Below are 17,682 nucleotides of genomic sequence, written 5' to 3'. Positions count from 1 at the left end.
TCACATAATTCAGTGATCATTGTGACACAGCAAATCTAAGTTATCTCCCATGTGATTTATTTTGATATAAAAAATTATTGAAAAATAATGGATACGAGGGTGTTTCTAATTCCTTTATTGTTTAGCATTCACTAAAATATGAATAACATTCATGATTCAACTTTCCTAGGAAACATAATGGCAGGTTTTCATCGATTCTGAAATGTTGAGCTAATAGTTGTTGTTCTCTAGGACTGGAGAGAGTTCAATGTACGTGAGATTGGAAATGCAGAGGCTCAAGAATAAATTAACATTTGCATTGCTTTTCAAATAAATGGTTGTTTTATTGCATTCCACCTGCAAAAGAAATATATTTTTCTGCAAAATTCAAATGCTGACTATTATAAAGTAGAATAAGAAACCAAGGGCTATTTATTCATTGCAAATTGTTTTAATGGATGTATTGAACAAGTCACTGAAAGTTTACTCCAAACATTTTGTATAGATATTTTAGTAGCTCATAGATTGATCCAATAAGCTTTCATCAGACACAACAAAGAACAGCAGGGTGGGTGTAATTCTTTAGGAAAAACAGTGGTCCACTTTTCTTCAGTTACTCAGGAGTTCCTCAGGGCAGTGTCCTTCATCAATGACCTTTCCTTCACCATAAGGTCAGAAGTGGGGCTGTTTGCTGATGATTACAGTGTTCAGCTCCACTCGCAATTCCTCAGATAATGAAGCAATCCATGACTGCGTGCAACAAGATCTGGAACACGTACAGGTTTTAAACTGATAAATGGCGAGTAACATTTGCACTGCACAAGTGCTAGATGATGACCATCTCCATCTCAAAAGAGAGAGCCTAACTACCTATTGACATTCTATAGCTTAGCATTGCCGAGTCACCCACCATCAACATGGTGGAGTCATCACTGAGCTGAAACTCCACTGGACTATCCAGATAAATGCCATGGCTACTAGAGCAGTTCAGAGGCTGGGTATTCTGTGGCAAGTGGCTCACGTCCTGAGTCCCCAAAGCCTTTCCACCATTTGCAAGGCACAAGTCAGGACAGGTCCTCTGTCGTCGAATTACAGTATGCAGACGATGCTTGCATCTGCGCTCACTCGGAGGTCGAACTCCAAACCATCGTCAACACCTTCACCGAAGCGTACGAGAGCATGGGCCTTACACTAAACATCCGTAAGACAAAGGTCCTCTACCAACCTGCCCCTGCCACACAGTGCTGCCCCCTGATTATCAGAATCCACGACAAGACCTTGGACAACGTAGACCACTTTCCATACCTCAGGAGCCTACTGTCAATAAGGGCAGACGTCGACGACGAAGTCCAACACCGCATTCAGTGTGCCAGTGCAGCCTTCAGTCACCTGAGGAAGAGAGTGTTTGAAGACCAGGACCTTAAACCCAGCACTAAGCTCATGGTCTACAGGGCAGCAGTGATACTCGCCCTGCTGTCTGCCTCAGAGACATGGACCATGTACAGCAGGCACCTCAAAGCACTGGAGAGGTACCACCAACGCTGCCTCCGCAAGATCCTGCAAATCCATTGGCAGGATAGGTGCACCAATGTCAGTGTTCTAGCTCAGGCCAACATCCCCAGCATCAAAGCTTTGACCACGCTCAATCAGCTCCGATGGACGGGTCACATTGTCCGCATGTCCGATACGAGACTCCCAAAACGAGCGCACTACTCGGAGCTCCGGCACGGCAAGAGAGCCCCAGGTGGGCAGAGGAAACGCTTCAAGGACACCCTCAAAGCTTCCTTGAAAAAGTGTAACATCCCCACCGACACCTGGGAATCCCTGGCCCAAGACCGCACAAAGTGGAGGAGAAGCATCCGGGAAGGCGCCGAACACCTCGAGTCTCTTCGCTGGGAGCAAGCGGAAGCCAAGCGCAGGCAGCGCAAGGAGCGCATGTCAACCCAAGCACCCACCCACCCGCCCATTCAACCACCGTCTGCCCCACCTGTGACAGAGACTGTAGGTCCCGCATTGGACTAATCAGTCACCTGCGAACTCATTTTTAATGTGGATGCACGTCATCCTCGGTTCTGAGGGACTGCCTAAAAAGAAGACAAGTCAGGAGTGTGATAGAATACTCTCCACTTACCTGAAAGGGTGCAGCTGCAACAACATTTAAGAAGCTCAACGCCATCCAGGACAAAGCAGTCCGCTTGACCGGTGTAGTGTATGTACTTTGCAGAAGGAACTATATTCTGCAGCCCCTGTATACTGCAGTACCAGTAGTGACCACCCCTGTATATAAGCCTGTGTAGTAACATTTGCATAGTAGTTCCAGGTTGCCTCCATTCAGTAAAGACCTGTTATAACCAACTCCTGCAGTCCGTGTCTCAATTATACACGGACATAATACTGGCGACGAGCAGATACGAACTTACCTACAGTCTGCACCACCTCATGGGGATCCATCCCTGAAGCGAAGTTATCAGAGGTCGAGGCCAGAAGGAAGAAAGAAACAGAAGAAACGGGCGTCGACCGTGGGCATCCGCCTCTGAGTCAGCGGAGTTGAAGATTTGCAGGAGAGGCTGTCGAGAGCGGGGCTTGGTTATCCTGTCGATGGTGCTTCAGCTAATCGGGCTGGTGGCAGGTAGTACACTGATCCTTCCTGGGCTGCGGCGGTCTAGAGCTCGAGCGGGTGGCTTTGCAACGGGGCCGAGCAGCGTTGTCGGGAAGAGGAGAGAGAGAGAGGGTGGAGCACACAGGGCGCGGCCGGTGCTACGGAGCCGGGCAGCGTACAGACCCGAGAAGAGGGAGGCAAGAGTCCCGCAGGGTTGTTCTGACAACGGGGAAAGAATAAAAAATTAAATGCGCAGAAAGCCGCGAGGCGCTGCAGTTTGCCACGGTAACCGCGGAGAGCGGCGTTAGCAGCAGCGCGGGGGGAAGTGCGCGAAGACCATAGGGCGTCGCCATCAAGGCATAAAACGCCAGCAACAGCGGAGAAGACAGCGCGGGAGGCGCCATCTTAATCCAGCGGGGAAGAAGGCAAAGCGCGGGAGGCGCCATCTTAGATTTCCAAGATGCCGAAGACTGGCAATATCACTGCCTTCGATAATGCAATAGAAGACTGGACCACGTATGTGGAAAGAGTTGAGGTATATTGCGAGGCAAACGAATTAGCCGATGAGAAAAAGGCATTGGTACTGCTAAACTTAATGGGCGCAAGAACGTACGGCCTATTGCGGGACCTGATTACTCCAGCCAAACCGAAGGCGAAGAGTTTTAACGAAATTGTTGCTATCCTACAGGAACACCTAAATCCTACACCGCTGCTGATAGCAGAAAGATTTAAATTCCACAGGAGAAATCAGCATAAAAATGAGAGCAATGCTGATTACCTTACGGAACTATGCAAGCTACCAAAGCACTGCCAGTTCGGAGCAGGACTGGCAGGTACCTTACGGGACAAATTTGTCTGTGGACTCCTGAGTGAAGGAACCCAGAAGAGGTTACTCTCAGAGAAAGAGCTGACGCTAGATAAGGCTTTCAGCGTGGCAGTATCGTACGAAGCAGCAGCAAGGGGCGCTGCGGAAATACAGCAAAAGCCACAGGAATACGGCACCCACGAAATGACACGGGGATTTGCAAAATGTTATCGCTGTGGCAGAACAACCCATGACCAGAAGGACTGCTGGTCCAAGGACAAAATATGCAGGCAATGCGGAAAGATGGGACACATTGCACGAGTTTGCAGGTCTGGGAAGAAGACCAACAACAACAAAAAGGCTACTAAGGAACCGTACAGGAAAGTACAGAAGATGACGGACAGTAGTTCCGAAGACCAGATGAGCGATAGTGAATCCGGGAACAAGAGACTAAGCTGTCTCAAACTTCACAACGTAATCGCAAAAGAGGATCACCGAACCATTTGGGTCACCCTCACGATAGCAGGGTCCCAAGTCAAAATGGAATTGGATACAGGATCAGCTCTAACCGTCATGAATCGACGAGACTACGAGCGGTTATTCTCACGCATACCCTTGAAAGAGACATCCATTGTCTTGAAGATGTATACGGGGCAAAAAGTATACCCCAGCGGAAAGTTAAGGGTGCCTGTCGAATACAACGGCAAGGAAATACAGAAATTGTATCTGTACATACTGCAAGATGGTGGACCACCGTTATTGGGACGTGAATGGATCAGAAAGATAAGTTTAGACTGGCACTCCACTCAGGCACTGACTGTGGCTGGTAAAAAGGATGACGACGTCACTCCTGGACGATTGTCAACAATCTTAGCTAATGCCAAAGAGGTTTTTCAACAAGAACTGGGAACTCTTAAAGGCGTAACCGCCTCGATAAAAATAGAAGAGAATGCAATTCCCAAGTTTTTCAAAGCAAGACCGGTACCATATGCAATTCACCCAGCCGTCGAGGCAGAGCTGGAGAATCTGGAGAATGCAGGCGTGTTATCTAAGGTAGACTGGAGCGAGTGGGCGACACCCATCGTTCCTGTCATGAAGAAAACGTTAAACAATAAGTCTGAGGAGCCAAGGAAGGTTCGCATCCGTGGGGACTTCAAGGTGATGGTGAACCCAGTCCTTCACACAGTACAATATCCTCTTCCAAGGATAGAAGATATCTTCGCCTCACTATCTGGAGGGAAGCGTTTTACAAAAATTGACCTAGCACAAGCATATTTGCAGATGGAGGTTGAAGAATCCTCTAGGAAGTATCTCACGATAAACACTCACGAAGGTCTTTACCAGTATAATCAACTGGTATTCGGAGTAGCATCAGCTCCGGCGATATGGCAAAGAGCGATGGAACAAGTCCTGCAAGGAATTCCGGGGACTCAGTGTTACTTGGACGACATCCTAGTGACAGGTGAAGATGACAGTGAACACCTTGCCAACCTAGAGCAGGTGCTCACTAGACTACGTGAGCATGGGCTACGGGCCAATCGCCCCAAGTGCGAGTTTTTTAAGAAACAGATATCGTATTGTGGCCACGTGATTGATGAAGAGGGGTTACATAAGTCCCCTGACAAAATTGAAGCGGTAGTTAAGGCTCCAGCGCCTGAAAATGTGTCGCAACTGAGGTCATTCATCCGATTGGTGAATTACTACCATAAGTTTTTGCCGAATTTGTCCACAATTCTGCACCCACTGAACGCCCTACTACAAACGGGAGTAGCATGGAAATGGAGCGATGAATGTAAGCGGGCCTTTAAGAAGAGTAAGGACCTAATCACTTCAAGAGAAGTATTGGCTCACTATAACCCATCACTACCGTTAAGACTGGCGTGTGATGCGTCTCCCTACGGCATTGGGGCGGTACTGTCACATAAATTCCTTGATGGTTCAGAGAGGCCGATAGCTTTTGCGTCACGCTCGTTAACTTCAGCCGAGTGTAACTACACCCAGATTGACAGAGAGGCCCTCAGCCTGGTGTGGGGGGTGAAGAAGTTCAATCACTACCTGCACGGTCAGAAATTTACTCTACTTACTGATCATCAACCTCTTGTCTCCATTTTCAACCCTCAGAAGGGTGTACCGATAATGACAGCACAACGGCTACAGAGGTGGTCCCTTTTCCTAGGGGCACACCAATATGACATAGAGTACAAAGGATCTAAACAGCATTGGAATGCTGATGGATTGTCGCGCCTACCGTTGCCGACGGTGGAAGAAGAACTTGCAGTGGATCCAGTGGAGATATTCCACTCGACCATAGTCGAATGTCTCCCTGTGACGAATGCAAACATAGAAAAGGAAACACGGAATGACCCGACACTCTCCTGGGTCTATGATTTAACGGTGAAGGGGTGGCCAGCACATGGCGAACCACTGCTGCCAGCATTCTCGCCGAGAAGAGAACAGCTGTCAGTGTGCAGAGGAACCTTGATGTGTGGATCCAGAGTAGTAATTCCACCCAAATTGAAGGATAGAGTGCTCAATGAGCTTCATGAGGGTCATCTGGGAGGGGTAAAAATGAAGAACTTAGCCAGAGCGTTTGTGTGGTGGCCAGGAATCGATAGAGAAATCGAAGAGATGACCAAGAGCTGTACAGGATGCCAGAAGGTCCAAAACACCCCACCACAAGCCCCTCTACATCCATGGGAGTGGCCCTCATCTCCATGGCAAAGGGTGCACATTGATTTTGCTGGTCCATTTATGGACTCGATGTTTTTTATTGCGGTGGATGCACATTCAAAGTGGCCAGAGGTAATAAAAATGTCCTCAACCACCACAGAAAAAACTGTCCTCAACCACCACAGAAAAAACTATCACAGTCTTACGAACCATATTCGCCAGGAATGGGCTGCCTGAACAGATTTGCTCCGACAATGGACCACAGTTTGTGTCTGAAGAGTTCCGGAGGTTCTTAAAGAACAATGGTGTTAAGCATTACACATCCGCCCCATATAATCCATCCACTAATGGATTGGCCGAGAGGTTTGTTCAAACATTCAAGAAGGCTATCAAGGCAATGTGTAATGAAGATATACCCCTACAACACAAGGTGGATAACTTCTTGTTTGCCTACCGGAATGCGACACATGCGGTTACCAACCAAACTCCAGCCATGATGTTCTTCAATCGAAGACTAAGATGCCGCTTGGATTTGGTTAAGCCAAACATCAGAAGAGATGTGGAGAACAGGCAGTTTCAGAATATGAATGAAAGGCCAACCAGGAGTTTTAAGATAGGTCAACCAGTTTTGGCCCGGGACTACCGCACAGAGAAATGGCAGCCAGGAACGATCTGCACACGGCAAGGACCTCTAATGTATACCGTGGACGTTGGAGAGAGCATTGTAAGACGCCATGCTGACCAGATTCTAGAGTCACTGGAAAACGTCAAATCTACACCACGATCCTATACACCTGGTGATGAAACCAAAGTACCAATTGCATCTACCTCAGAATCGGTGATATTGGAAGCAGACGAACCAAACAACGACATTGATCCCGACTCAACTTTGCCAGAAGAACCTGATACCCCAAAGAGGCGTTATCCAGACAGAATCAGGAAGCCTCCTCAAAGACTGAATTTATAATTGCTTAACTTCAACTAATGTATCTAGCAACTGTAATTGTAAATATGTTATTTCATTGTTAATTGAATGTTATGTACTGTTTAGCTAAAAGGGGAGGAATTGTAGTCTATGTACTTTGCAGAAGGAACTATATTCTGCAGCCCCTGTATACTGCAGTACCAGTAGTGACCACCCCTGTATATAAGCCTGTGTAGTAACATTTGCATAGTAGTTCCAGGTTGCCTCCATTCAGTAAAGACCTGTTATAACCAACTCCTGCAGTCCGTGTCTCAATTATACACGGACATAATAACCGGCATCTAGCTAAGCTAAACACTCAATCCCTCCACCACCGGCGTACCGTTGCTACAGTGTACACTCCAATACAGCAACTCATCAAGGCTTCTTCGGCAGAACTTCCCAAATTCACGACTTCCACCACTTGGGAGGACAAGGCCGGCAGGTGCATGGGAACACTATTACCTCCAAGTTCCCACTCCCAAGTCACACACCATCCTGACTTGGGCATATATCATTGTTCCTTCATCGTTGCTGGGTCAAAATCCTGGAACCCCCTACCTAACAGCATTATTGGATCACCTTCAGCACTGCAGGAGTTCAAAAAGCAAGCCCAGCACCACCTTCTCAAAGGGCAAATAGGGATGGGCAATAAATGTCAGGTTTGCCAGCAATGCCCACATCCCAAGAATGATTTTGTTTTAAGGAACTCCTTACTGACAGCACATACTGCTGATGAATGCAGGAGACTAATGAATGGTTACTGTAGCTTGTTGCCTGTGGCCTGTATTTCAAAACTAGTTTGAAAATTCATGGGCTAAAAATTGAGTAGCGCCCCGGAATAATTAGCGCCCCCACGACAGAAATTGAGTGGTAGCGCCCCAAGAGGGAAGCGGGGCGCTACTGGAAGCGCCCCACCACCCTCTTGGGGTGCTGCGAGGGAATATCGCAGCGCTATGTGCCGCAGCGCGACGCACTGCAGCACGTCGCGCCACAGTATTGCAGGTCTTCCTCTCCTTCTTAAAGGGGAGGGGCCTTGTGCAGGGCGACCCGGGGCCCAGCAGGGCCTCTGGGGATCGGGAGCGCCGGCAAAAGAGCCCGGCACTCAAGAGAAGTGCCGGGCTCATGGAACACTGCCCGCACTCTGCGGGGGGTGGGTAGGGAGGCCGGGGACGGGAGCGGAGGTAGTTGCTGGCAGGCGGCCAGCGACAAAAATAGCCGCCCTGCACCTTGCCTTTAAATAGCACCTCCCCAGCCGCAGGTAGGCCCCCCTGACCCCGTTGGACATGGCGTTCGGTGGTAAGTCAGGGGGCGCTCCCTAAGATCGCGGCCGGGGCGCTGCGCACAGCGATGACGTCATCGCTGGTGGCATAGCGCCATGGGGTGCTACCGGTTACCGCCGCTGCTAATCTCCCACTGAATTTTGCAGGAGGTGTTGGCGGCACCGCACCCGGGCGCTAGTTGCTTTGCGCCCCGTTTGCACCCTCTTAGGGCGCTAATGGGAGGCGCAAAGCAACCAAATTTTTCCCCCATGGGTTTTCAACATATAAAAACTCTTAATTGTTGACGAGGCTTATTTATTCAAGCTTTGGAAGACTGCATACCTTAAAAATGATTTTAATTCTGACTGTAAAGGTATGTGATTTCAGTTGAAATATATCTAAGAGGTTTACTGGATCCTTTCCAAACTATGAACGATGAGTCACAGACTTTGACCTTAAACTGCCTGTTACTGTTGTCTGTCAATCTGCTGCCTGTACTGAATCACTGTCCAACAGCTTTAGCAGCATCATTAGAGTTTTATTTATCACTGTATACTGATTCCTTTCCCAATAGAGAATAATATTTTGCAAGAGGATACATTAGTTACTGTGTAAGATAGTTCTGACATAGTCCATAGAAAAATGGTCATCTTTATCTTATGTAGAAAGGGGGCCCATGGGTTTAGAGCAGGTAGAGAACACGGGCTGCATGAGGCAAATTATGAATTCCAGCTAATGCAGTAACATTATGAGCCACAGAACATGGCGTTGTATTCCACTGGGCAGAATGAGTATTGCTAATTTTTGAATAATTTTACCTGCCATTAGTTATTTTTTGTTGCACTAAACACCAGAATACTTAAATGTCTAAACTTAGAACTAACCACTGGTAGATGAAATTGCCCTTGACGTGACAGCTTATTCAGGGAATACAATGTTTAATGTGGAATACAGCAGCCACAGTTTTCACTCCTAATTGCTAGCCAATGATTGGGGCTGAAAGGTGTCCATGTATGGGCATCTGATGAAGGCAAGATCAGGCTTGACTGTGGTACCTCCCATAGTTGAATAATCTGTCAACACACACGACTTACGTTCACATATCAGAAATGACCTCCAAATGTTAAAGGGGTATTGGCACCCATGAAATCAAACCGTGGCACGAGAGAAATGGGGAGAAAATTTTTAAATATAGAAAATGCCTGCAGCAGTAAATTTATGTTTATAAAGTTTGGCTGTAAACCCTCACTGGCTGCTCACGTTAAAACCTAGTCTAATATGCCTGTTGGCTGACATTTGATGCTTTGGAGAGGGTTGGAGGAAGAACAACAAGCATGATTCTGAGATTTAAGGCTTTTAAATAGAATAACCTCATAAAGCTGGACATGTTTTTCCTAGAATAAACAAAATCATGTGGGTAAATGATTCGGGACTTTAGAAAGTAAGGGTTTATAGTCAAGCCTATAAAAAATAGAATCATAGAATAGAATCATAGAACTGTTACAGCACAGAAGGAGTCCATTCAGCCCATCGAACCCATGCTGGCTCTCTGCAAGAGCACTTCAGCTAGTCCCACTCCCCCGCCCATTCCCCGTAGTCCTGCAATTTTTTTTCCTTCAAGTACTTATCCAATTCTCTTTTGAAAGCCACAACTGAATCTGCCTCCACCACCCTTTCGGGCAGTGAATTCCAGATCCTGACTACTCGCTGCGTAAAAAAGTTTTTCCTCATGTCGCCTTTGGTTCTTCTGCCAATCACCTTAAATCTGTGTCCTCTGGTTCTCGACCCTTCCGCCAATGGGAATAGTTTCTCTCTATCTACTCTGTCTAGACCCCTCATGATTTTGAACACCTCTATCAAATCTCCTCTCAACCTTCTCTACTCTAAGGAGAACAACCCCAGCTTCTCCAGTCTATCCACATAACTGAAGTTCCTCATCCCTGGAACCATTCTTGTAAATCTTTTCTGCACCCTCTCTAAGACCTTCACATCCTTCCTAAAGTGCGGTGCCCAGAGTTGGACACAATACTCCAGTTGAGGCCGAACCAGTGTTTTATAAAGGTTCATCATAACTTCCTTGCTTTTGTACTCTATGCCTCTATTTATGAAGTCCAGGATCCCGTATACTTTTTTAACCGCTTTCTCAACCTGCCCTTCCGCCTTCAACGATTTGTTTATATATACCCCCAGGTCTCTCTGGTCATGCACCCCTTTCAGAATTGTACCCTTTAGTTTATATTGCCTCTCCTCGTTCTTCCTACCAAAATGTATCAATTCACACTTTTCTGCGTTAAATTTCATCTGCTACATGTCTGCCCATTCCACCAGCCTGTCTATCTTCTTGAAGTCTATTACCATCTTCCTCACTGTTCACTATACGTCCAAGTTTTGTGTCATCTGCAAATTTTGAAATTGTGCCCTGCACACCCAAGTCTAAGTCATTAATATATATCAAGAAAAGCAGTAGTCCTCATACTGACCCCTGGGGAACACCACTGTATACCTTCCTGCTGTCCGAGAAACAACTGTTCACCACTACTCTCTGTTTCCTGTCACCTAGCCAACTTTGTATCCATGCTGCTACTGTCCCTTTTATTCCATGGGCTTCAACTTTGCTGGCAAGCCTATAATGTGGCACTTTATCAAACGGCTTTTGGAAGTCCATGTACACCACATCAACCGCGTTGCCCTCATCAACCCTCTCTGTTACCTCATCAAAACACTCAATCAAGTTAGTTAAACACGATTTACCTTTATCAAATCCGTGCTAGCTTTCCTTAATTAATCCATAGTTGTCCAACTTACTGTTAATTTTGTCCTGGATTATAGTTTCTAAAAGTTTCCCCATTACCGAGGTTAAACTGACTGGCCTGTAATTGCTGAGTTTATCCTTACACCCTTTTTTGAACAAGGGTGTAACATTTGCAATTCTCCAGTCCTCTGACAGCAGCCCCGTATCCAAGGAGGATTGGAAGATTATGGCCAGTACCTCTGCAATTTCCACCTTTACTTCCCTCACCATCCTAGAATGTATTCCATCTGGTCCTGGTGACTTAGCTACTTTAAGTACAGCCAGCCTTTCTAGTACCTCCTCCAAATCAATTTTTAACCCATCCAGTATCTCCACCATCTCCTCTTTCACTATGACTTTGGCAGCATCTTCTTCCTTGGTAAAGACAGATGCAAAGCACTCATTTAGTACCTCAGCCATGCCCTCTGCATCCATGCGTAGGTCTCCATTTTGGTCCCTAATTGGCCCCACCCCTCCTCTTAATACACATTTACTATTTATATGTGTACAGAAGACTATTAAATTCCCTTTTATGTTAGCTGCAGGCATTTTCTATTTTGTTTAAAATTTCTATAAAAACTGACTGGTACAGATTATGAAGGTAAAAACAGCCTTTTTACCTTGGACTTACAATGGTACCATTCATGGTTCTCAATGGCATGGGAACCACTAGACTAAAGAGGGGCGTATTGGGTGGAATTCTTGGACTAGAAAAGGAACATCTCCAGACATGCCCTGCTGCCCCGTGCCCGGTCGAATTTTAAAAGTAAGTTAAACTGGATGGGGTTGCACTCCAAATTACAAGCCCCTGCCATAACTTTGCCTGTATCCTGTCCCTGCTCCAGAGGGCTGGAATTTCTGAACTTTTAAAACAAATTATGTGGGTCCCAGCTCCTAAAAGGGCAGTGAGCCAATGGAGGCAGAAAAAAACGAGTACATTTTACTAAATGTAGAGAAAAGACTTCAAAAAAATTGAAGGGGTAGATTTTTAACTTCACCACTTAAGTGGTAATTTGGTAAAATGTCACCTGCCCCTTATAAAATGTGAACAATTTTTCTTCCGTTGAAATCAGTGGAATAAAAATCGGGCGGGTTTTATAAAGGGCTGCTGATCCGCTCTGACAAATTACCACCCAGGCTGTGAAGACAAAAACATACGCTGATATCTTTAATAAAAAACCGCCAGCCCATGGGCTACAGCATTCACTGGAGTGTAAGGATTAGGCCCTGTAAGGATTAGGCTCTGTCAGGATTAGGCCCTTTAATGCTCACTCAGTACAGTGACCTTCAAATAACTACTAGAGCCTGCCAGCACCTAGTCATATCTCATTTACAAAGTAAGGAATTCTGTCCTGTTGTTGCAGGGGATTAACGACTGTCACATCATTCACATCAGAGTCATGACTTGTAAGAATGACTCATAAGACCCATAAAACTTCTTATGCAGTTTCCAAAATATATTTAAAGCATCCAAAAATTGTAGAAGGGCAAAATTTTACCAACTGAACGCATTGTGCTCACATCATGGTTTATTGAATGTGTGGGGTTAAAATTTAAGTTAATGGTAAAGCAGTCCCTCTTAACTCAGAAAATTTTCATGATTTAAAATGTTTGCATTATGCTAATTATGTAAATGATGCATAACTGCTAGATTTTTATTTATTTAAATAGTAATATCTAAAAAAAACAAGCTTGAAGGCTTTGTGTTTTAATGCGAGGAGCATTCGTAATAAGGTGGATGAATTGGCTGCGCAAATAGAGGTAAACGAATATGATTTGGTTGGGATTTCGGAAACGTGGCTCAAGGATGGCCAAGGCTGGGAACTCAACATCCAGGAGTATTCGATATTCAGGAATGATAGGCAAAAAGGAAAGGGAGGTGGGGTAGCATTACTGGTTAAAGAAGGGATTAACACAATTGTAAAGAAGGATATTAGCTCTGATGATGTGGAATCTGTATGGGTAGAACTGAGAAATACCAAGGGGCAGAAAATGTTAGTGGGAGTGGTATATAGACCTCCAAACAGTAAGGCGGAGGTTGGGGATGGCATTAAAAGGGAAATTAAAGAAGTGTGCAATAAGGGCACAGCAGTCATCATGGGTGACTTTAATCTACATATAGATTGTGCTAACCAAATTAGTAACAATACTGTGGAGGAGGAATTCCTGGAGTGATTATGGGATGGTATCCTGGACCAATGTGTTGAGGAACCAACCAGAGACCAGGCCATCTTAGACTAGGTATTATCTAACGAGAAAGGATTAATTAGCAATCTTGTTGTATGAGGCCCCTTGGGTCGGAGTGATCATAATATGATAGAATTCTTCATTAAGATGGAGAATGAAGTAGTTGACTCAGAGACTAGGGTCCTCAATTTAAATAAAGGAAACTACGATGGTCTGAGACGCGAGTTGGGTAGGATTGATTGGGGAATGTCACTCAAAGGGCTAACGGTGGATAGGCAATAGCAAACATTCAAAGACCGAATGGATGAACTACAGAATTTGTTCATCCCAGTTTGGCATAAAAATAAAACAAAAAAGGTGACTCAACCGTGGCTAACAAGGGAAATTAGGGATAGCATAAGATCCAAGGAGAGGACATATAAATTGGCCAGAAAAAGCAATAATCCTGAGGATTGGGAGCAGTTTAGGATTCAACAAAGGAGGACAAAGGGATTAATTAAGAAGGGGAAAATAGAATATGAGAGTAAGCTTGCAGGGAACATAAAAACTGACTGTAAAAGCTTTTATAGATATGTGAAGAGAAAATGATTGGTGAAGTCAAGCGTAGGTCCCTTGCCGTCCGAATCAGGGGAATTTATAATGGGGAACAAAGAAATGGCAGACCAACTAAATACATATTTTGGTTGTCTTCACAAAGGAGGACACAAATAACCTCCCAGAGATGCCGGGGAACATAGGGTCTGATGAAAGGGTGGAACTGAAAGAAATCAGTATTTGTAGGGAAATGGTGTTAGGAAAATTGATGGGACTGAAGGCCGATAAATCCCCAGGGCCTGATAATCTACATCCTATGGTACTTAAGGAAGTGGCCCTAGAAATAGTAGATGCATTGCTGGTTATCTTCCAGAACTCGATAGACTCTGGAACAGTACCCATGGATTGGAGGGTAGCTAATGTTACCCCACTATTCAAAAAAGGTGGTAGAGAAAAAGCGGGGTATTATAGACCGGTAAGCCTGACATCGGTAGTGGGGAAAATGCTAGAGTCCATTATAAAAGATGTAATAGCAGTGCACTTGGAATGCAGTGACAGGATCGGACAAAGTCAACATGGATTTACAAAAGGTAAATCATGCTTGAATAATCTACTGGAATTTTTTGAGGATGTAACTGGTAAAATAGATAAGGGAGAACCAATGGATGTGCTGTATTTGGACTTTCAGAAGGCTTTCGATAAGGTCCCGCATAAGAGATTAGCGTGCAAAATTAAGGCACATGGGATTGGGGGCAAGGTATTGACTTGGATAGAGAACTGGTTGGCGGACAGAAAGCAAAGAGTTGGAATAAACGGGTCGTTTTCCGAGTGGCAGGCAGTGACTAGTGGGGTACCGCAAGGATTGGTCCTAGGACCCCAGCTGTTCACAATATATATTAATGATCTGGACGAGGGAATTGGATGTAATATCTCCAAATTTGCAGACGACACAAAGCTGGGTGGGAGGGTATGCTGTGAGGAGGATGTCGTGAAACTCCAGTACGATTTGGACAGGTTGGGTGTGTGATAAACCACTGTTATTGTTGCTCACCGTTGTTGTTGTTGTTGCATACTGTTGTATCTATGCATGCCTCAGCTGGCTCCGCCCCTGGCTCCACCCACACGCCCAGGTATAAAGGTGACTGCTCTGCAGCCCCCTGCCTTCTTGGAAACCAGTCAACCACGAGAGGCATGCTCTGTTCTTTGTTAATAAAAGCCTTTTAGTTACTCTCCTAACTCTCCGTCTCTTATGAGTAATTAATAGCGCATCAATTTTATTAACAAAAACAAAATGTCGGCACCAGACGCTGAGCAGCAGGCGATGCAGCAAATGATGGCACCAAACGCTGAGCAGCAGGCGCTGCTGCATGCCCTCAGACCAACATGCCTGGACCTAGACCCTCAAGAGGCGGGTTCGTCTACCAAGTTCGCACAATGGCTGCGTTGCTTCGAAGCTTACCTGGAAGCCTCAGCCGTGACACTAGATGGAAACAAACTAAAAATCCTGACCTCCAAGGTGGGCCACCAAGTCTACACGCTCATCCAGGACGCGACTACCTACGCGGCGGCTATCGATCTGCTAAAAGGACAATACACACGCCCGGTAAATACGGTTTATGCCAGACACCTTCTGCGATCCCGCAAACAGCAGTCCGGGGAACCGGTGGAGGCATTTCTACGGGCACTACAGATACTCGGCCGAGCCTGCGATTGTAAAGAGGTATCGGCCGCGACACACACGGAGGGACTTATCCGAGATGCTTTCGTTGCAGGCCTCAAGTCCGACTACTCCCGGCAGAGACTGTTGGAGAAGGGCGAAATCGACCTGAAGAAGGCAGTGTCCCTCGCGCTCTCGCTAGACGCGGCCCACCGGAATATGGACGCATTCTCCCCTAACCGCTCCGCACCGTGGACGCCGTAACCTTGGGTCATGGGACCGCCACCCCCGGCACCAACTGCTGCAGCGATGTCCAAGGGCCCGAAATGTTACTTTTGTGGCCAGGCAAAACACCCCAGAGCACGCTGCCCGGCGAAAAACGCTACCTGCTCTGGCTGCGGGAAGAAAGGACACTACGTCAGCGCCTGCAAAGGTAAAACCGCTAACGCCAGCAGCGCCGCGTGTGAACCGTGGGGGCAGCCATCTTGTCCGCCATCTTGGACACCTCCAGCCGCGTGGGGATCGGGATCATGGGCGCAGCCATTTTGTCCGCCATCTTGGACGCCTCCAACCCCAATCGCGGGTGACCCGGACTCAACCACCACCTCGTCTGACGACCACAGCGACTCGCTCGACCATACGCTGGCCTCCGTGACGCTGGACCAATCTCTCCCTCACCAACTGTCCAAGTCCATGATGGACATTACGGTAAACGGCCGCGCCACTACCTGCCTTTTCGACAGCGGGAGCACGGAGAGCTTTATCCACCCCGACACGGTGCACAGTTACTCTCTCCCGGTCCTGCCAACGCGCCATCGGATCTCTATGGCTTCCAAATCCCATTCAGCAGACGTCGGTGGCTACTGTGTAGTGACCCTTTCAGTAAGGGGCACAGAATACAAAAATTTTAAACTTCTTGTCCTGCCCCATCTCTGCGCTGCCATTCTACTGGGGTTGGATTTTCAGTGCCACCTTAAAAGTGTCACGTTAGCGTACAGCGGACCCCTCCCCCCACTCACAGTCTGCAGCCAGCAGCTTTTAAATCGCCCGCCACGCACCATTTGCAGCCTCTCCATGCTTAAAGTCTCCCCCCCCGCCCCCCCTTGTTCGCTAACCTCACCCGCGACTGTAAGCCCATCGCTACCAAAAGCAGGCGGTACAGTGCCGGGGATAGGAGCTTCATTAAATCTGAAGTAGCAAGACTCCTGAAGGAAGGGATTATTGAGTGTAGCACTAGCCCATGGCGAGCACAAGTGGTGGTAGTGAAGACTGGCGAAAAACAGCGCCTAGTTATTGACTACAGCCAGACGATCAATCGCTACACCCAGTTAGATGCATACCCACTCCCCCGCATATCTGACATGGTCAATCAGATAGCACAATACCGGGTGTTCTCGACGATTGATCTGAAGTCGGCATACCACCAGCTCCCCATCAGGGCTGAGGACCGCCAGTACACAGCTTTTGAAGCTGACGGTCGTCTCTACCACTTCCTCCGAGTCCCCTTCGGCGTCACCAACGGGGTTTCGGTCTTCCAAAGGGAGATGGACCGAATGGTTGACCAGAACGCGCTGCAGGCCACCTTCCCCTATCTAGACAACGTCACCATCTGCGGCCACGACCAGCAGGACCATGACGTTAACCTAGAGAAATTCCTCCGTACGGCCCAGCGGCTGAATCTAACATACAACAAGGACAAATGTATGTTTCGCACCACGCGCCTCGCCATTCTTGGCTGCGTAGTGGAGAACGGAGTCATCGGCCCCGACCCCGACAGAATGCGCCCCTTTATGGAGCTCCCCCTCCCCCACTGCCAAAAAGCACTGAAGAGATGCCTAGGGTTTTTCTCTTACTATGCTCAGTGGGTGCCCAACTATGCGGACAAAGCCAGACCCCTCATCAAGTCCACCTCCTTCCCCTGACAGCAGAGGCATGTGCAGCCTTCACTCTCATAAAAAGAGATATTGCGAAGGCCACAATGCACGCAGTGGATGAGTCCATCCCTTTCCAAGTGGAGAGCGACGCATCCGACTTCGCCTTAGCTGCAACCCTTAACCAGGCGGGGAGACCCGTGGCCTTTTTCTCAAGGCCCCTCCAGGGCCCCGAGATTCGACACTCCTCTGTCGAAAAGGAGGCCCAGGCCATTGTGGAAGCGGTGCGACATTGGAGGCATTACCTGGCCGGAAAATTATTTACCCTGCTCACTGACCAGCGTTCAGTGGCTTTTATGTTTA

General features: G+C 47.2%; 1 protein-coding gene across 20 annotated transcripts in view; it reads left to right on the top strand.

Moving 5' to 3' along the window:
• The window catches only part of LOC147117288 (poly(rC)-binding protein 3), a 676,376-nt gene that overhangs the window by 637,446 nt on the left and 21,248 nt on the right, over positions 1-17,682 (top strand). The gene's annotated exons all lie outside the window — the stretch shown is intronic.

This window comes from Somniosus microcephalus, chromosome 5, assembly GCF_052327205.1.
Source record: "Somniosus microcephalus isolate GS21.2 chromosome 5, FLI_Smic_1.0, whole genome shotgun sequence".
NCBI classification, from domain to species: Eukaryota; Metazoa; Chordata; class Chondrichthyes; order Squaliformes; family Somniosidae; genus Somniosus; species Somniosus microcephalus.
Note: the sequence above shows the minus strand (reverse complement) of the source record. Positions and strands in the feature narration are given on the sequence as shown.